This window comes from Ruditapes philippinarum, unplaced genomic scaffold (genome assembly GCF_026571515.1).
Source record: "Ruditapes philippinarum isolate M1 unplaced genomic scaffold, ASM2657151v2 ctg1202_1_1_1_1, whole genome shotgun sequence".
Taxonomy (NCBI): Eukaryota; Metazoa; Mollusca; class Bivalvia; order Venerida; family Veneridae; genus Ruditapes; species Ruditapes philippinarum.
This window is the reverse complement of record NW_026857598.1, coordinates 20,761-42,198: the sequence shown is the minus strand read 5'-3', so window position 1 is coordinate 42,198 and position 21,438 is coordinate 20,761. Positions and strand designations below refer to the sequence as shown.

Here is a 21,438-nt window from a genome sequence, read left to right as displayed (position 1 = left end):
CTTTTGTTACTTTTCCTTGTCTGGAGTATAACTTGTAAACTACTGGTTGGATTTCAAAACAATTTCATACAATGGTCAACCTTAATATGAGGAAGTGCAGTGGCCACAAGAATCAAATAACCTCTAAATCCCCCCTTTTTAGAAAGGTTTAATTTTTTTGGGGGGGGCCCGCAAAGAAAAAGTTTTTTTTATTGCCCCTTTTGTATTTTTTCCCTGTTTCCAGAGTATAAACTTGTAAACCTTGTCCGGAGTATAACTTTGTAACCTTGTCCGGAGTAATAATTGTAAGTACTGATTTGGATTTCAAACCAAATTTCATAACAATGGTCAAGCAGCAATGAGAGGAAGTGCAGTGCACAAGAACAATAACTCTATCTATAGGAATTTTAAGAGTTATTGTCCTTAGTTACTTTTTCCTTGTTAAATTAAGAAACAATATTTATTTGGTATAAAAAAGTTTTGTGTAATAATGTCCAATTTAAAACATCATAATCATTGTGACTTGGCACTTGATCGTAAACAAAGGTATGTTGTGGGGGGGGGGTATAAACACCTTTAGTGATAGCTCTAGTTTCAATTGGTAAATATAGTAAAATTAACAAGGCTTTCAATTTTCTTGTTTTGTTACAATTCAATAAAGAAACCCCTTATTATTTTAGCATTGTTTGACATGAGTCGTGAGACAGAAGTTAGTCTACAGCTCTACAGTATGAAAGTTATTATCATGTCCAAATCCAACACAATACTTCCAAAATGGCTCAGATTTATGAAAGGTATGTCTTTTTCATATGTACACTTTACAAACTTAGACCAGAATATGATGTCATAAATAATGCTGAACTTATATAAAAATAAATGTGTGATTGCGGTTTTACGAAATTTAATGAATTTATTACATAAGAACAGAACAGAAATGTCACATCAGTTATGAAACGGACATTAGTTCTCTATAACCTGATTTTATGTAACATATACATATTCAATGACATAGCAGTGTTTGTTCATAATTATATAAATGTGGCAGAAAGGTAACAGAGTGCATGATTGCTAGAATGATTTGGTAAATGTTAAAAAAATATGTAGGAGTGGTTAAAGTGGTTGACTTAGAACCACTTGTCGAACACAGCTCTGGGTTTGAATCCGAACAGTTACATTATATTCTTACATGTGAGAAAGCTTAGAGCTAGCTTATGAAAAATCTATATATGGTTTTACTCAGGTTCCTGAAATAGTGCATGGAAGGACATCTAAGGTCTTCCTCTACCAGTAAAGCTGGAAAGATGCAATGTGACCTATACTGTATTGATGCAATGTAAAACATAAGGAATAAAAAAATGAATAAATAAAGATAAAGAAAAACATGTCCAATCTATTGACATCAAATATGTCAAAACTAAGATTAAATATCTCTGATTTTTAAATTTGTGTTCAGCATAATTTTTTTATGCTTTTGTATATAGACTTGATGAATATGTTTGTAAAATTGTGGAATTGTATATTTTGTGTATATGAATACAGTAAAACATAATTAAAACTAAATGATTTAGTCAAAGAAAATAACATATTCAGACTTTCGACATCAAATGAAAATTTGTTATACCCCCACCACAAAATTTGGTGGGGCTATAATGGATTCGCTTTGTCGCGTCGGTCGGTCGGTCGGTCCGTCTCCATTTTCGTGTCCGCTCTATAACTCCTATACCAATTGAAGGATTTTCTTCAAACTTGGCTCAAATGTTCACCTCAACAAGGGGATGTGCAGAACCCATGTTGCCCATGTGTCAGCTCAAGGTCAAGGTCACAATTGAAGGTCAAAAATCAAACTCTATCAAAATATTACACAGTATGTCGTGTCCGCTCCTGTAAGTCCTACACTACTTGAAAGATTTTATTCAAACTTGGCACAAATGTTCACTTTAACCAGGGGATGTGCAGAACCCATGTTGCCCATGTATCAGCTTTAGGTCAAGGTCACAAATTGAAGGTCAAATATCAAACAATCAAATATTACACAGTATGTCGGCGTGTCCCGCCGCTCTGTAAGTCCCTACACTTATTGAAAGATTTTCTTCAAACTTGGCTCAAATGCTCACCTCAAAAATGGGGATGTGCAGAACCCATGTTGCCTATGTGCCAGCTCAAGGTCAAGGTCACAATTGAAGGTCAAAATCAAACAATCAAATATTACACAGTATGTTGTTCCGCTCTGAAGTCCTACCTACTTGAAAAAAAGGATTTTTCTTCAAACTTTTGCTCAAAATTCACCTCAACAAGGAATGTTGCAGAACCCATGTTGCCCATGTGTCAGCTCAAGGTCAAGGTCACAATTGAAGGTCATATATCAAACAATCTCATATTACACAGTATGTCATGTCCGCTCTGTAAGTCCTACACTAATTGAAAGATTTTCTTCAATCTTGGCTCAAATGTTCATCTCAACCAAAATTTTAACATTAATTTGAATATTTCTGAATCTAGAAAAGGTATTTGCTTGAAACTTAAAATATATTTGAGGTGTCACAATTATGATATGCTGTTCAAGTGTCATAACTCTGTATTGCATTTTAACAAAGTTATGCCCCTTTTTAAGTCTTCAAATTTACATACAATCAAATATTAGACAATATGTCGTGTCCGCTCTATAAATCCTAGATAAGCTAAATGGAAGAAAAATTTTCTTCAAACTTTACTGAAATGTTCACCTCAACAAGGTTATGTGCAAGAATCCATGTCACCTTTGTGCCGGCTAAAGGTCAAGGTCACATCTTGAAGGTCAAAATTTGACTTAGAAAAATGTTCTTAAATTTTTAAACATGTAGCTTGAAATAATTCTAAACTAGCTCAGGCATTTGCTTGAAACTTAAAAGATATATGAGGTGTCGCAAATAAGATATGCAGGTCAAGTTTCATTACCCTGTATTGCGTTTTGACAAAGTTAATTGCCCCTTTTAAGTCTTCAAATTTTCATATAACCAATACTAGACAATATGTTGTGTCTACTACTATAAATTCTATACTAATGGAAGGATTTTCTTCAAACTTTACTCAAAGTTCACCCAAACTGGGCGATGTGCAAAACCCATCTTACCTTTGTGCCAGATTAAAGGTCAAGGCCACTTGAAAAGGCAAAAAAAGTTGACTTATAAATAAAATGTTTAGTACATTGGGAAAATGAAAGTTATTTGTAACTGTTTCGAACATGATTTGATAATATATATTTATACTATTACCTGTACAATTAGTCTCTTTCACCAGAGATAATTTCTTTTTATGTATTTGTGCCACATAAGTTATTCCCTTAACCACCTTGTCAAGTCGTCTTCTTTCAAGGACATTGGTGGGGGTATGAATCACATTCAGCGATAATTCTAGTTTTGATTTATTATTAATATTTTGTAAATTTCCTAATACCGACAGGAGTTGTTGACAGTGAAGACATTCCACTCAATTTAAGCAGAGAGTTGTTACAAGACAGTGGATTGATCAAGTACAGTTAACTTACATATTTTATTTACATAAGAAAATAATTCCTCAACTTTTCCCAAAAATAAACAGCAGTTGTATTCTGTTATACATTTTTAGGCTCGACTTTTTTTTTAAAAAAAGTAGAGGTCTTGTTATAGTCCTGGCGGCGTTGGGCCATCCGCAACTTGTACCTGGATCATAACTTTTTCATTTCTTGGTGTCTTGTCTTTATACTTGGCCACAACAACCCTAATGACAAGACCTTTCAGAAGACCACACTAACCTTGACCTTCATCCATAAATGACCTTGACCTTCAAGGTCAAAAGTCCAAATTTTGCTTGTTCTTTCTATTATTGGCTGTAACTTTGTTATTTTTCAATGGATTGTCTTCAAACTTGAACATAATAATCTTCAAGGATATCCCTTAAAAATAACCAAACAGACCTTGACCTTTACTCATAAATGACCTTGACTTTGAAAGTCAAATTATTGAAATTGTAATTTTTTTAGGCTATTATTGGCTGTAACTTTGTTATTTTTGAATGGATTGTCTTCAAACTTGAACATAATAATCTTCAAGTATAACCCTTCAAAATAACCAGACAGACTTGGACCTTCACTCATAAATGACCTTGACTTTTAAGGTCTAATTATTGAAATTTTCATTTTTTTGGCTGTAACTTTGCTATTATTTAATGAATCGACTTCATATTATAACAGAACATTCTTAAGGACAAGACCTTCATGTTTATCAAACTCATATTGACTTTGGCCCTCTAATGACTTTGACCTTGAAGGTTAAATTACTGAACTTTCACAGATTTGTGCATTAAATGACCATATATATATGTAACTATAGAGGAATAACTTTATTTAGTTCTTTTGGTAATTTATTTACAAAAATTTTAAATGATAGATTAAATACTAAAAATATCAAGTTTACATTGAAGGTCAGTCCGGTTTTAGATAACAAATGGGAACCATAGATAACATTTTTGTTTTGCATGGCCTTATTACGTATCTGTTGAATAACAATAAGGAACTATATGCTGCGTTTGTTGATTTTACTAAGGGGCTTTAGACTATTTACGTTAGAGATCATTATATGGTTTAAATTAATTAAATATGGTCTGTAAGAGGTAAAATATTAACGTTTATTAAATTTCAATGTATGAAGTGTAAGGTCCAGAATAAAATATCAAAATGTTTTTGAGTGAAGAATGTTCATGTTTGTTAGGCGCCCCACAAGGAGAATCTTTATCACCTTTTTTGTTCGCCATGTATCTTAATGACATAGAAGAATATTTTATTATGAATGAATTTTGAAGGAGTTTATTTAGGTTTCTCAAAATTGTTTTTTACTTTTATATGCAGATAATATCGTTATTCTATCTGAAAACAGAAAAAGGCTTTTACATAAAGGTTTATTGTTATTGGGAATTATTGTGATAAGTGGAGATTAACTGTTTGATATTAAGAAAACTAAAATAATGATTTTTAGAAAAGGCAGACTAAGACATGAACATTTCCAATTCGTATATAAAGGAAAAATTTAGAAAATTGCCAAAAAAACTTTACTTATTTATGGAGTAGTCTTTACAACTGGTGGATCTTTTTAAATACTTTTTTTGAAATAACTATCTGGTCAGGCCCTTGAAGGATTATATAAATTACAATTATATTTGATTCAATTCCCATATATAACTGTGAAACATAAACTAGACCTTTCTGATAAATTGATCCCGCCCTGATTTTGAACTATGCTTCAGAAGTAAGCGGTATATATGATTGTTGTAAATTAGAAAAAGTGCATTTAAATGTTTGTAAAAAAATGTTAGGCCTCAGACTACAACTCTAAACAATTTTATTTAGAACAAATTTGAAATGCAGAAGAATTGTAAGTGTAATAAAATACTGGCTTAAAATTATACAGCTTGAAGATATAAAATATGTTAAAATAGTTTATGATTTATTGTACAGAGAGTTACAGGTAAGACATAACAAAAAAATATTGGTAAGATTTGTTAGAGATTTATTACAGTCGCTTGGTTTTAATGTTGTATGGTTATCTCAAGGCGTAGGCAATGTAGATGTATTTATTAGTTTAGTAAAATAAAGAGTAAATGATGTTTTTATCTAAAATTGGTTTTCAGAACTAAATAACTCAACTAGAGCTCGTACATATATAATATTTGCAGATTTTAAATATCAAAAGTATTTAAACTGTATTGATATTAAAAAATTTAGAAATGCTCTGTCCCCGCTTAGAGTTTCTTCACATAGACTGGAGATTGAAACTGGCAGGTGGAATAAACCTAGTGCTATACCTTTTGATGATAAGAAATGCAAAAATTGTTTTATTTTGGAAGATGAATTTCACTTTATTTTAGAATGTTCTCTATGTAATGAATAACGAAAAATATATATAAAAAAACACTTTTGAAGAAAGACCAAATATACCTATATTTGTTACATTGGTGAATTCAGAAAATGAAATAGAAATTAGAAAGCTGTCAATGAATATTATATAAAGCTTTCGATGTTCCAAACACTATTCTTTACAGTTAATCAAAAGTTTGTCTCAAACGCTGTATCACTGTTTTTTACATGCACTTATTTTCGTTTTGTTTTGTGATTTACTTCCTTATTGATAGGATGGTATCTGTTCTTGGTATTTATTTACCAGTAATGTGAATCGAGACATGTTGATAATTGTGTTACTAAGTGATAGTATATTCTATTATTAGTTAACGTTTTCTGATTGCTAAAACACTGTGTAACTTAATGATATATGTTATATAAAGAAGTGTCATTGACCATTTGATTGTATTGTATGCTTTGTTATATGTACTGTGTATGGATGGGCATATTACCTAAATGCACTTTGAATAAACTTTTGAAACTCGGCGACGGCGACGTTTTTGTGTACACATGTGTACGCATAATCTAAAAATAGTATCGTCATTATATAGAATTAAGTTTTGGATTAAAATCATCAATAAAATAGCGTTATCTAGATAACCTAGCTAAAACGTTTTTACTGTGAAATTTATAAAATGGGAAAATACATTTATTTATTTATTTTTAATGTTCTTAGTTTGCTCCGGAGTACTCTTTAATGGGGAAAAATCTCATTGTCAGGATGACACCACCCTTTGAGTGCAAAGGGAAATAAAAAAATGTTGAATAAATTTAAAACAAGCAAATTTTTAATGAACTAAGTTTTTATTTATACTAAACTAAAAGTTACTTTAAACTAAACAAGTTGACAATAGGTACTGTAATATAAACTATTAATATTTAAACCAAAAATGTGATTACCAGAATTAACTAGCAGAGTAAAAGATTTAAACCAGTTTAAAAGTTGTTAAAAATAAAAATTATGAAAAATAACCTTAATGATTCTGTCGCTATTAAATTAATAAATCTGAATTACAAGCAAGCCCTGTTTTAAATCTTATTGTCAACAAAAATGCAGATCTAATAATTTAAGATGGTGCCATTTAAAACAATTAATAAGATATAAATTAATTCTTAATTAATTCTGTAAAAAATAATTACTAAATAACTTACAAATTGATCAAAAAATGTTTAGTGATTTTTTAATATAATCTCTAAGGTTTATTGTAAAAATGCCAAATTGCCTAAAATAAAATAGATAAATTAATTAATTAATTAACCTTAGAGAGATTTAGAAATGTTACTTTTCCAAAAATTAGCAGCAGAATGACAAAATTGTGTAAAGTGCCTGTATTTATGCACACTACTGGGAAACATAAGTTTGTGTGGAACCAGTAAAATGCAGAACTGCTCTGATTGGGTAGAGGGAAAATCCCGGGATCCGGGACGCCAGGGATTCGGGATCGTATAAGATATAGAGGGAAAAAAGTTTTTATTTTTTTATTGTATGTAATGAACGTTAAATTAATTTAACTTAGGATATAAATATATTTAGAGCTATTCATTAACAAACTAAAATGCGAAAAATCACAATACTTATAATTATTGGAAAAATTAAAGACTATATTCTTCAACTGGTCAATTTCTGGGATCCCTTTATGTTTTAATACGATTCCAGCTTTTCTGAAAACTATATTCTTGAACTGGTCAATTCCCGGGATCCCTATATGTTTCAATACAATCCCGGCTTATCTGAAAAATATCTTCTAATAATTATAATAATACCCCGAGAGTAGGTGTTCAATTCCCAGGATTACTATATGTTTAATATGATCCCGGGTCCCGGCTTTTCTATAGGCGATCCCGGGATTTTCCCCCCACCCTCTGATTGGTCAAGGAATGTTAGCCAATCAGAGCTCATAAGGGCTTTACATAACTATCCTAAAAATAGATTATGATTCATGGAAAATTCTGCAACAGTATCAATTGACCATGATTATAAAAATAATAATGTTTTGCAAAAAATTTGTAACAATAAAACTAGTGACTAATATCAACTAAACATATTTACAAACATATTATAAATCATGCAAATGCTAAATTAACAATATGTATCTCACTAAGTTTAAAGTTCAGTGTAAGTAAAAGTAGAAACATTCTTTGTTGTATAGAAAGAGTCTTAGGCCATGCTAATTTAATTACTGATCATTAAGTTCTCCAAAGTTACTCAGTACAATTACAATCAACATTAAACTAGTGCATGATAAGAATGAAATGTCAACAAAACAAAGCATGTTTGATATAATTAAACTTTAAAATAAACTTAAATCTAAGTTAAAGTTTAAACCCTTAATATTTATTTAAATTATACATGAAGATTATATATGATTAACTTCTTGAGTAATATTAAACAATTTTATTTTATGATTACCTAACCTGTTGTATTCAATATATGAACAGACCTTGACCTTTACTCATAAATGACCTTGACTTTGAAAGTCAAATTATTGAAATTGTAATTTTTTTAGGCTATTATTGGCTGTAACTTTGTTATTTTTGAATGGATTGTCTTCAAACTTGAACATAATAATCTTCAAGTATAACCCTTCAAAATAACCAGACAGACTTGGACCTTCACTCATAAATGACCTTGACTTTTAAGGTCTAATTATTGAAATTTTCATTTTTTTGGCTGTAACTTTGCTATTATTTAATGAATCGACTTCATATTATAACAGAACATTCTTAAGGACAAGACCTTCATGTTTATCAAACTCATATTGACTTTGGCCCTCTAATGACTTTGACCTTGAAGGTTAAATTACTGAACTTTCACAGATTTGTGCATTAAATGACCATATATATATGTAACTATAGAGGAATAACTTTATTTAGTTCTTTTGGTAATTTATTTACAAAAATTTTAAATGATAGATTAAATACTAAAAATATCAAGTTTACATTGAAGGTCAGTCCGGTTTTAGATAACAAATGGGAACCATAGATAACATTTTTGTTTTGCATGGCCTTATTACGTATCTGTTGAATAACAATAAGGAACTATATGCTGCGTTTGTTGATTTTACTAAGGCTTTAGACTATTTAGTTAGAGATATTATATGGTTTAAATTAATTAAATATGGTGTAAGAGGTAAAATATTAGACGTTATTAAATCAATGTATGAAAGTGTAAGGTCCAGAATAAAATATCAAAATGTTTTGAGTGAAGAATGTTCATGTTTGTTAGGCGCCCCACAAGGAGAATCTTTATCACCTTTTTTGTTCGCCATGTATCTTAATGACATAGAAGAATATTTTATTATGAATGAATTTGAAGGAGTTTATTTAGGTTTCTCAAAATTGTTTTTACTTTTATATGCAGATAATATCGTTATTCTATCTGAAACAGAAAAAGGCTTACATAAAGGTTTATTGTTATTGGAGAATTATTGTGATAAGTGGAGATTAACTGTTGATATTAAGAAAACTAAAATAATGATTTTTAGAAAAGGCAGACTAAGACATAACATTTCATTCGTATATAAAGGAGAAAATTTAGAAATTGCCAAAAAATTTACTTATTTAGGAGTAGTCTTTACAACTGGTGGATCTTTTAATACTTCTTTTGAAATACTATCTGGTCAGGCTTTGAAGGCATTATATAAATTACAATTATATTTGATTCAATTCCCATATATAACTGTGAAACATAAACTAGACCTTTCTGATAAATTGATCCCCCCTGATTTTGAACTATGCTTCAGAAGTAAGCGGTATATATGATTGTTGTAAATTAGAAAAAGTGCATTTAAATGTTTGTAAAAAAATGTTAGGCCTCAGACTACAACTCTAAACAATTTTATTTAGAACAAATTTGAAATGCAGAAGAATTGTAAGTGTAATAAAATACTGGCTTAAAATTATACAGCTTGAAGATATAAAATATGTTTAAAGTTCAGTGTAAGTAAAAGTAGAAACATTCTTTGTTGTATAGAAAGAGTCTTAGGCCATGCTAATTTAATTACTGATCATTAAGTTCTCCAAAGTTACTCAGTACAATTACAATCAACATTAAACTAGTGCATGATAAGAATGAAATGTCAACAAAACAAAGCATGTTTGATATAATTAAACTTTAAAATAAACTTAAATCTAAGTTAAAGTTTAAACCCTTAATATTTATTTAAATTATACATGAAGATTATATATGATTAACTTCTTGAGTAATATTAAACAATTTTATTTTATGATTACCTAACCTGTTGTATTCAATATATGAACAAAACTAATGTGACAAGACAAACCGATTAAATTTATAAAAAGGAAACATTATGATCTGTTCAAACATTTCTGTGTTTGCTTTAAAAAAAAGTAAGTAAAAAGTCGAGCTTTGACCCCGCCCAGCGATGGCTCTTGTTCTTTACATTATCATTCTTTTTGTCCAACAAATCATTAAAGGTCATTTAAAGTGACAGCGTGGCCAACTGGTTAATATGTCAGACTAGTAATCTAAAGATTGCCAACTAGTTGGGTTCAAACCCTGTCAGGGGCAAGCCGTTGTTTCCTTGAACAAAAAAACTTTCTTTATTGCCTAATACTGGTTGGTTCCAGCAACAGATGCGAGAGTGTTTCAATAAGCATATAGCTCCAACGCAATCAAACTAAAATAAATTTCTATAAACTAACAAACCATAACCCTGTAAACTTTTACCAGGTTGAAACCAAAATTGATCAATCTTTGCAACTTGTATTGAGCCAAACTAGCCTGTATATCGAAGCAGTCTGACCAGGTTCCAACTGCTGTCTGCTGGTTGACTTACTGTGAAATCATTTTAATTCCAGGGCATAAATTTTCGTGGTTTTGCAGCAAAAGGCAATTTCGTGGGGTCGTAAATTTGTGGATTTCAATTTCAAGGTAAAAAAAATATATGGGGCCGAAAATTTGTTGATTTCAAAATTCGATTAAACCATACAAACAATGTCCCTAATTTGTGCTATGAAATTGTTTACACATGCACGTTCATGTGTTTCCACTTGACCAAACAACAGAAGATTCATAATAAAAGCACATTAGTCAGTTTAGTATCCGATTCATATCTATGTTTATCTTTGATTCAATGAATGATGTACAAGAAAATCGTAGATAAGCTTAAGCTCACAGTTTGTCTACTGACGATGTACCAACTTCGCACCACTACGAGCATTTTTGGTGCTGTTTTTGTTACTTCACATTATCTTGGGCACAATTTGTTCGTCGGGACTTGATTTCAGGGTTTACCTGAACTACGAGATCCATGAAAATTAATCCCCCACAAATATTAATGATTTCACAGTAATTATAAATATTCGGCAGGTTAAGGGTTTAAACATTGGTTAAGTTTTGTCTGCTCACTAAGCTCCATATGGAAAGCATCTGATTAGTAATTAAAGGTCTCTGGTGCAATCCCCAGGGAAGGCGTAATTTCTCCATGACATTTGGTCATTCAAATTGAGTCTAATCTACTGGTCATATTCCTTCCACCACTGATTCAGAAATCAGGTAGGATTAGTAGTAACTCACTTGCATAGAAATTGTTTATTACTGGTTAGTTATCCAGAAAAACTGGTTAAGTGGATCCACAATTATTTTCAGTGGTATATGACTACAATGACTCCTTAACGAACACATTGTCTTTTCTGGTTTCTTGTGAATGGGACCAGGGCCTTTGGAAAATCGGCAATAAAAAACCCCAATTTTTATGAAAAGCACTGAATTATGGGGACTTTGAGAATCACTGTAATTAAACATTGCCTTAGTTAAAAAGCTTAAATCTGATTACATACATTTATTCTTATTTTAAAAACACTTCATAGAAAAGTATTGCTATATTGGGTTTAAGTGCCCATCTAAGCATAATATAGTATGTGTGTAGATAAAGTCAAAATATCTTAACATTTTGCTCAAGTTTATGATAGTTTATAGATGTGAAGAAAGTTATCACTTTTCTCATCTGCATGCGCACCACTGAAATACAGTTTCTTTGTTTCTCCACACCAGCATACAGCATTTGGATTTTTCAGATTCTTCAACACCACATTTCCTGTAGAACAGTCTCCTGATATCTCTTCTATAACATTTCTCCCCCAGTCACACACAAATACAGTACCATCATCTGACAGTGACATTCCTGTAGGGTGACCCATACCACTATAACTACCTATCACATCACCTTGCCAGTTTAATCTTGTGATTGTCTTCATGTTACAGTCAGATACATAAATAGAACTTATGTTACATGTGATAAAATGAGGATATTTGAAAACATTATTTCCATCAATTGTTGTCAGTATTGTGCCATTCATATCAAGGATCTGAAGTTTTGAAGGATTAACAAATGACACAACAAGTTTACCTTGATAATAGCTTATACCACAACAGTCTCCATCAACCTTCATAGTGTGCTTCTTTATGAGTTTGTTTGATGAGATTGAAACAAACTGTATGGTTTGTATGTGAGGAAGCTTGACAGCAAGTTCAGTATTGGTTACTGTGGTGATATCACATGGTATACCATCTAGTTGTAGTTGATCAGACAGAGACTGACTGCTGGTATCCACCATCTTTACAGCATAGTTCCAGTAGTCAGTGATGATAAGAAGATCAGGAGTCAGCAGAGTCATTCCTGTTATAAAGCATTTAAATTTATCTTTTGATGTCTTCACATGTATGTCTCCCTCATGTGAAAATTGTCTAGACTTTATTTGTACAGGTTGACTTTCTGTATTTAAAGTTTTCTGTGCCAATGTACCCAGTGATTTCTCTGTTTTGAACAGATTTGATATTACATCATTTGATTGAAAGTTGTACTTTTTCATATTAAATGATGACAGTGTTAGTAGTTTTTTCCTTCATAACTTTGATTTTAAGTTCTTGCAAGTTTTAAATCAATGAAGAGTTTGTCAGCTTGTTTTGTTGTGTTGAGCTGTTTTGATTTTGTCTGATGATATCTTCAGAGATTTGGTAACCTTCTTCACATGTTGTTTCTACTGCTTTCAGATGTTTTTTTGTTTTTTTGTTCATGACTTTACTGCATCTTCAAGCCTGTCTCTCAAGGGGTTTATCTAGGGCTTTGGGTGGGGTTTCCCTTGGGCGAAACTTTTTTTATTTTTGGCCAAAAGATTCTTTTAGAAAAGCTGTTTTGGGTTTATTTTGGGCCCTTTTTTTTGACAAACTTCTAACCCCTTTTTGTTGAAATTGGGTTTTCCAAAATGTTGTTTTTTTTTGCAAACCAAGGAAAATCTTTTGGTTTTTTCTCTGCTGTCCTATTATATCAAAAACCCGAAAAGTTTGATATATTTGTTGACTTTTGCGGAATTTTGCTTTATGGGTTTAAGGGTAACAAAACCCCTGCAGAGTAATTTTGTAAAGGTCATTGCAGTAGAATTTTGGATCATTTTTTGGGGGATGTTTAAAAACAGGGTGGGGGGTTTCGGGAAAATTAAAGACGGGACCTGAAAGGGGGGTGGAGGGTTGCGAAAATTTTAGGCATTTTAAAGTGGCACCCTAAAAGTAGTAAATTTTTGGATGCCCTACCATTTTTGTTTTGCGTAAGCCCAATTTCCCTTGCAGAGGTTTTCCCTTGCATCATGCAGTACCATGGGGGGGTAGTTTTTGGGCCCTTTCCTCTTTCACAAGGCTGGAAAGAAAAATTTTAAAGGGATCTTCTTTTCTGTTGCCAGGGTTGTTGATGATAAAAAATTTTTTTGGGAGCTTTTTTTCCGGGGACGGGCCATGTTCTCCCTAAAAGTTTTTAAAATTTTAGATTTAACTCTGGAATTAAGAAAAAAAATTTAGTTTTCCCAAGTTTAATTTTCGTAGGTACAAAAAAAAAAGTTTTAAAACAGTTAAGCTTTGAAATAAGCCAACAGGTTAAACAAATTTTTTTTGTGTTGGGTAGTGAAACCGTAAAAAACTAAAAAGAAAAAAGGGTTGTTTTTCCCAAAAAGGGTTTAGCTGGGAAAAGCCCATTTTTGCCGAGTTTTTTAAATAATTCATAGATTATTTATGTATTGTATTTTTTCCCAAAAAAAAAAGGGGAAGTTTCCCAAATTGGGGCTGTTTTTGGACAAAAAAAAAAAAGGGGCTATTTAAAAATTTTATTCCGGGATTTTTTTTTATGGATTTTTTTTGGGAAAATATTAAAGGATAAAACTTTGGGTTCATTTCATGTTTTTGCTTTTTTATTTTTTTGTTGAATTTTTAATTTTCCCTGGTAAAAATTTTTTAATGCCCCCAAGAAGGGGGGGTATGATTTTTTTGCTAGTTGGTCAGTCTGTCTGTCAGAAGCCCAATTTTTTTCCCCTGATTATCTTGAAAACAATTTATTAAAAAGTTTCATATGACATAAAATTGTTTGGGTAAAAAAAAAAGAAAGATGCCCCAAAGGGTTTTTTTGGAATTACTAGTTTAAAAGGGTAAAAATTTTTAAAAGGGGGGCCCCCAAATGTCAGAAGGGTTTTTCCTTCTTTATTTTTAAAACCTTTTTAAATCACAAAGGGTCTTTAAAATGATTTTTTAAAACTAAATTGGTCAAACTAGAATGCCCCCTATTTTTTTTTGGGGTAAAATAGGCCCAAATTTTTACAGAGGCCTAAATGTCAGAATGGTTTTCCAATGTTTTGTTAAAAAGTTTTTTTTCAGCAAAGTCTGGGGGAAATTTAAAAATATAAAATTGGTCATATGATTAGACGCCCCCAAATTGATTTTGGGAAAAACTGGGTCAAAGGAAAAGGGCACATGGGGCCTTAAAAAATCAGAAGGGTTTTTCACATTTTTATTATCTTAAAAAACAAATTTTATTTATCACAAAATCTTTATATTTCACATATTGGTTGATTATTTGTTGTAGATGACCCCTAAAGATTTTGGGTTCACTATTTCAAAGGTCAAGGTCACAGGGGCCTAAAATGTCAGAATGGTTTCCGTTTATTAGCTTGAAAACTGTCTATTACTATCTATTACAAAGTCTTCATATTTCATATATTGATTGGTCATATGTAATAGATGACCCCTGTTGATTTTAAGATCATTAGTTCAAAGGTCAAGGTTACAAGAATGGTTTCCACTGATTACCTTGAAAACTTTTTATCACAAAGTCTTAATATTTCACATATTGATAAGTTATAATGTGGTCATCAAGGTCTTTATATTTGACATACTGATTGGTTATAACTTAAGTAGTGTTTCATATTTAATTCTATATTAAATATATATTGCATGCAGAACCTTTAAACTTGATTGTTAGGCTTCACCTACTTAGTGTACTCACAGTTCAATTGACTTCATATTGTTAGACAGTCTTAGAAATAAATTCCAAGTATCAACATCTCATATTCTCTGCATCCACACCAAATTAACAAACATAAAACAAGTAGATCATTATATTTCTTTATTCCTTAACTGAACACTTCCAGGTACCCATGGCAAGTTTCTATAACAAAATTACTAATAGTATGAGTCATGGGCTAGAAAGTGGTTAGACATTTCTTGTTATTAGAAGCTTTTATGCATGCTGCCTCTACATGTAGGGGTGTTATACATTTGCCTTTATTTGTCCATCTATCATGCTGTTCTGCTGGAATGTTGTCCTTAAGACTGACAAAACAGTAGAGGGTGGGGGCATCAATGTGTAATGTTTATCTTCATTTAATACTGTTTTTGTAAAATACTTTTTTAGAATTAAAAAAAAAATGGTTTAATTAGTACAGTACATGATAGTTATTAAAAGAATATTGTCCAGTCATGTAGAATATTATATTTTTTTGCCCCCGGGCATATAGTAATTGAACCGTCCGTCGGTCCATCTGTCCGTACGAGGTTAACCTAGAACGGCAAGTTGGATTTTTCTTTAGTTCTACCTGTACCAATGACTTCAAAGTTTACACACTTACTAATCAATACAAAGTACATGATCTGGGCAAGTGACATAACTCTAGCCTTCATATTTACCAAGTTATTGCCCTTTTCAGCACTTAGAAAATGAATAATGGTTAACCTAAAACGGCAAGTTGGAAATATCTTAAGTTCTATCTATACTAATGGCTTTATAATTTCCATACTTACTTATCAATACAAAGTACATGATATTGCCAAGTTATATAATTGAGTCATCCATATTTCCCAGTTATTTCCCTTTTTCACTTTGAAAATAGGGCCTTGTCTGTTTAACCTATTTCGGCAAGTTGGATTTATCTTAAATTTCTCCTAATTGCTTAATTTATTTAATGATATCTTTCATATTTAGTAGGTGGATACCTTTGATGGTCCTCTAATTTTTCGTGGAGTAAGCGGTCTCTAGGGTCAAGGTCAAGGTCACTGGTTTAAAAAATAATTATAAACATTTTTGCTCATACAGCCTTTATTTTTTAGTTGATATCTTAGTTTAATACAAACATGCCAAGGGAGGTCCTCCTTCTTTGGGTGTAGTAAGGGGTCATTTGGGTCAAGGTCAATGTTACCAATGTCAAGGTCACCAATGTTAAAAATAGATTTTTACATTTTTACAGGTGAATTAACCTTATTCTTTAGACAGATGTTATTTATAATTGATAGAAACATAAACTTTGATGGAGTAAGTGGTCAGTTGGGTCAAGGTCACCAGTGCTAAACATGGATATTTACACATTTGCTCATACAGCCTCTATTAAGTGACAGATATATTTTATATTTGGTAGGAAGATAACTTGCATGGTATTCATCCTTTTGATTGGGGTAGGGATCAGTGGGTCAAGGTCACTTGTGCTAAAAATAGATTTTTACACTTTTGCCCATACAGCTTTTATTTATTGACAGATGTATTTCATATTTGGTAGGAAGATAACTTGCGTGGTATTCTTCCTTTAGATGGAGTAAGGGGTCAGTTGGGTCAAGGTCACCAGTGCTAAAAATAGATTTTTTACACTTTTGCCCATACAGCCTTTATTTATTGACAGATGTATTTCATATTTTGTAGGAAGATAACTTACATGGTATTCTTCTTTTGGATAGAGTTAGGGGTCAGTTTGGCCAAGGTCACCAGTGCTCAAAATAGAATTTTTACACTTTTGCCCATACAGCCTTTATTTAATGACAGATGTATTTCATATTTGATAGGAAAATAACTTGCATGAAGTTGAATATTTTTCAACTTCACAAGTCAGAGCAATGACTTGGCAACTTATATTTTTCACAATTACAAAATGCCATGACTTTGTCAAGCTATATAACTTGTGTTTACAAGTTTTTGGCAGTTTTTCTGTCCATAACTGAGTGAATGGGTAAACATTTTTGAAATATTGCTACTGACAAGAATCTGAGCCGGGGGCATTTGTGTTTAACAAACACGTTCTTGTTTATGATCTAATGCTATGTCGTAGTGTATATATCAATTAACTTATTTGATTTAAGTCTTTTATATCAATATGATTATCCGGCCATGTATGATAAGGTGATGTAAAAGGTAAAGGTTGTATGCAAATACACTTACATCAGACATTTCCAAAATTGGGATATCAGATATCTTAAAATAATCACTGGACTAAATTTACCCCGAATCAAAATATAAAGGAAATCAGGAAAAAATGGCAATCTATTGAATAAGACCCTGCTGTATATTTCAGAAGTAAAACTTGTATATTATGAACTAAAGAAAATAGGGCGAATCATTTATTTATATTTCCGGTTCAAGAATAGAGCCCCCCCCCTTTCACCCCGCCCACCAAGAAGACAATTGTTTAAATTTTATTTGACATATGACATAATGCCTTAATTGTCCTAGTTTCTTCATATCAGCATTAGTCTTGGGCACTTCGTGAATGCCAAATCTAAAAGGTTTGAAATTAAAAAGGTCAAAGTGAGATTGACCTTTTATTCAAACCAATAACTCTACAACCCATAGGCCCCAACCGTAACTATGCTGTGCCTAATTTTTGAGTTTCAAAAGGGCAGATAATCCTAAAATTATATTATAACCAAAAAAATATATTCACTTCAAACTTGAAATTCTTGTGAGTCTGCTAATCACATTTACAGAATTATACCCCTTCTTTTCTTTGTTGATTTTATTGAATTATATTATAAAGCAATTAGAAAAGTGGAGCGCTCTGTCCACTGACGGGTCTGATTACAAATATAAATATAATTAAAAGGCATGCAAAAATAACCCAGTCCAGAAGTTTCTCAATACCATGACTTTGTGTATCAAAATATATGTATATTTAATTGAACTTCCTTTTTAAAAAAGTACTTTATAAAATGATTATGCTCACTAGTTGTAAGAGAGTAATTTTTTGTAGACATTAATAAGATATTTAATAAAAATATTGTACCTTGAAATTGTAATCCTCAGATTGTCATGTAAATATTTTGCTGTTGATATTGGATACGTGGAATTTGTTCTTTTTTTTTACTTCCTTATTTATAACACTGATAACATTGTAAAGTAACATGTTTAAACCCGAAAGATATCAGTCATTTATTTAGTAAATAAAGTGTGTAGTGTGTGAGAAACTATTAAATTTTAGCGTTGTGTTTTTCAATCAGTATTTTAACTTGGTCAGAATATGAAAAAGTCCTGAATTTTTAAATTCAAAGTTGTTCTTTCACACCGTGCTGAATAGTTAAGTTGTTATCTTCCCTAGTTTATCATTGTGTAAATGTTTTAATCTTTAATGTTGACTTAGTAGGACAGTTATAAACTGTATTGAGAAAATTAAATCATTCAATTACAGCATTGAAAACAGCATGATTGAGACTTCCTGACTTGTATTTTAAACAAAATAGGGCTGCCCGGGCAAGTTACCGAGTACTCGGATAATCACAAATCAAAATTAAAGATTTGGTATGAATATTTGTCAGTCCAGAGATCGTGGATTGCGATCTTATTTGTTTATTATACATTTGCTGTTTCTCACACTTTAAAAGTCGAAAAATTACAATTTGAGTATGAATTATGCGACGTTTAACTAAATAAAATTTAACATGTACCATGATGCTGAGCTAGGAAGCCATTTGTTTTGAAACAGGAATCACTTTACTTTATTGAGCACTTATAATGTATTTTACATGAAAATAAATAAAGTTATTTATAGATTTATAATAACATGACATGTATTGAAGACGGTTTTATTTTTTATAATCCAAAATTTGCGAAACTCAAGTTTATCACTTATTCTTACTTAAGTATGGCATTTCATAGATTCTTGAACTGAAAAATGAACTTTCTTGTATAACTAAATTCTATTCCATTTCAGAATTATAAGTATCTCGAAATCTTAAATATAAAATATTACCAGTATATGAATCAAAACAAATAATTTTTCTCATAAAAATATCGCTTTTATTGAGAAAATCACTCTTTTATAATGTTCTTTTGCTCTGGTCATTTACGGGACTGTTTTGCTTAAACATATATTAAGTATCTAAATAAAGTAAAATATTTTATATCAAGATGCATGAATAGTCATATCCCATTTAACTAAAAAAATATGAAAATGTTATAAAGTTTTCAGAATGTATTTATTTAAGGACAAATACTAGTTAGTTTTCACCACATCTGCTCCAAAGAACTTTCTATCTTACAATTAATTTAATATACTCCAATATTATTGCATTTATACCGTTAAGCGTGGACTCAAAATTTCCTATTTCTGTAAAACGATTTCATTAGTATTTTGAAAAACATTGCATACATCTTTGTTTTCGTGGAAGAATACCATTACAATAATACCAATGTCCATTAAAAAGTTGAAATAATTCAACAAATCAAGCAGAATAAATCACAAGAGATGGTGAAAGAGAGTGAGTCCCGTAAATGATAGACTCGTAAATGTTGAAAATTTCTGTTTGACAAAGGAATTTTATGAGAAATTGTTGAATGGTTTACATAAATGACAGAATTATATATTCCCTAAATTCAATAACTTATTACATTATTGATTCATTTTATAAAAATTTTAATTTTGCTTTTTAAGATGTCAATATTTGAATATTTCTTTTCATTGAGCAATGTTTTAATTTCTAAGATTATGAAAAATAATTGTGGTCCAAAAAAATTTTGTTCAATGATTGATTTGCTTTTATCTACAGATTGCTGGTTTGGCTCTATACTTGTCACATACACAACTTGTTTATAAGGGTTATAAGTTTAATGTTTAACATTACATTCTATGGGAAATAACTGAAAAATTAATTAAGCAACTGAGATAAGTGTCTAGATTTTAAAATGTGTGCATGTCTCACCCTTAGCCTGCTGAATTTGTGTAACAAATTTGCCTAGATTTGATTTTGGAAGAGTCCATTCAAATTATATGGGATTTCTATGTAAAGATACAAAAAATGAACTACCAACAGCATAGAGGCTTGTTGGACTGCCCAGATGTGCAGGCTGGTGACAACACTAATCACTTCCAGGAGGTTAAGGGATAGGGAAGATTTACCATTCAGGGTGCATCCATTGCAGATTGGTTAAGGTTATTGGTGTCAAACCACTGGCCCCTCACCGCTTTGGGTTGGAATCCCAATAGGGACTTTGGATTCTTTCATGCAAGGAAGTTAACAAGCTAGCTTGCAGAAGGTCATAGGTTCCACTCAGGTGCCAATTTGTGTCTGAAATAATGCATGGATGGGCACCTGAGGTCTTCCTCCACCAATAAAATTGAAAAGTTGCCATATGACCTCTTCTGTGTTGGAACAATGTAAAACCCAACAAAAAAAGGACAACAACTTATCAAATTAAATTTGCAAAATAACATTAATACTGTGTGCAATATGAAAACCAAAACAAAAAGAAGAAAAAAAATACCATTGATTGTGGACTTTTCCAAGTGCTGGAAATATCTAATTATGGCTTTAGTACAGCAATTATTTCATGATTTAAATTTAAATTTTAAATTTTTCAATACTATGGCAAATTTATAAAATAACAGAGCTTAACTAAATGTGTAATTATAGAAACATAATGTAATTTGTTCATTCATGCATTTCAGGACAAGAGAAAGTCGGGTGTAGACAGAAGTAATAGTACCACACCTACAAAGTCAGATATTATATCCTCGATTAAAGATACTTCATTTGGTAAGTACTTTCCTGGAATGAAATATTGTCCCCTGTATATTGTGTATATGACAGGGTGGTCCTTCTGAATGTTGGTATAACATGTTTACTTCTCCTTCAAATGAATGCCCCACTTGATCAAGTTATGGAAACATTGGAAATTTGTTCATTCATGCATAAACTGTCATGATTTCAGGACAAGAGAAAGTCTGGTGTAGACAGGAGCAATAGTACCACACCTACAAAGTCAGATATTATATCCTCGATTAAAGATACTTCATAAGGTAAGTACTTTCCTGGAATGAAATATTGTCCTCTGTTGTATAGATGATTGTAATATTGTGTATATGACTGGCCTGTCCTTCTGAATGTTGGTATAACATGTTTACTTCTCCTTCAAATGAATGTTCCACTTTGTCAAGTTAAAAAGAGTCATACATAGCAAGTTAATTGACTTCCATGAAACATTTAATATTTACAAATTCTGTTTTTTCTTTGTGAC

General features: G+C 31.2%; 1 long non-coding RNA gene across 2 annotated transcripts; it reads left to right on the top strand.

The window, feature by feature from the left end:
* Window positions 1-659: 659 nt before the first annotated feature.
* Window positions 660-21,228, top strand: LOC132750269 (uncharacterized). Of its 2 annotated transcripts, XR_009628522.1 has the most exons (4): window positions 660-773; window positions 3,418-3,487; window positions 20,870-20,957; window positions 21,133-21,221. It is a non-coding gene; the product is annotated as an uncharacterized LOC132750269 (long non-coding RNA). The 2 variants fall into 2 exon arrangements; XR_009628521.1 differs by lacking the exon at window positions 20,870-20,957 and having other exon boundaries at window positions 21,133-21,228.
* The last annotated feature ends 210 nt before the right edge of the window (window positions 21,229-21,438 follow it).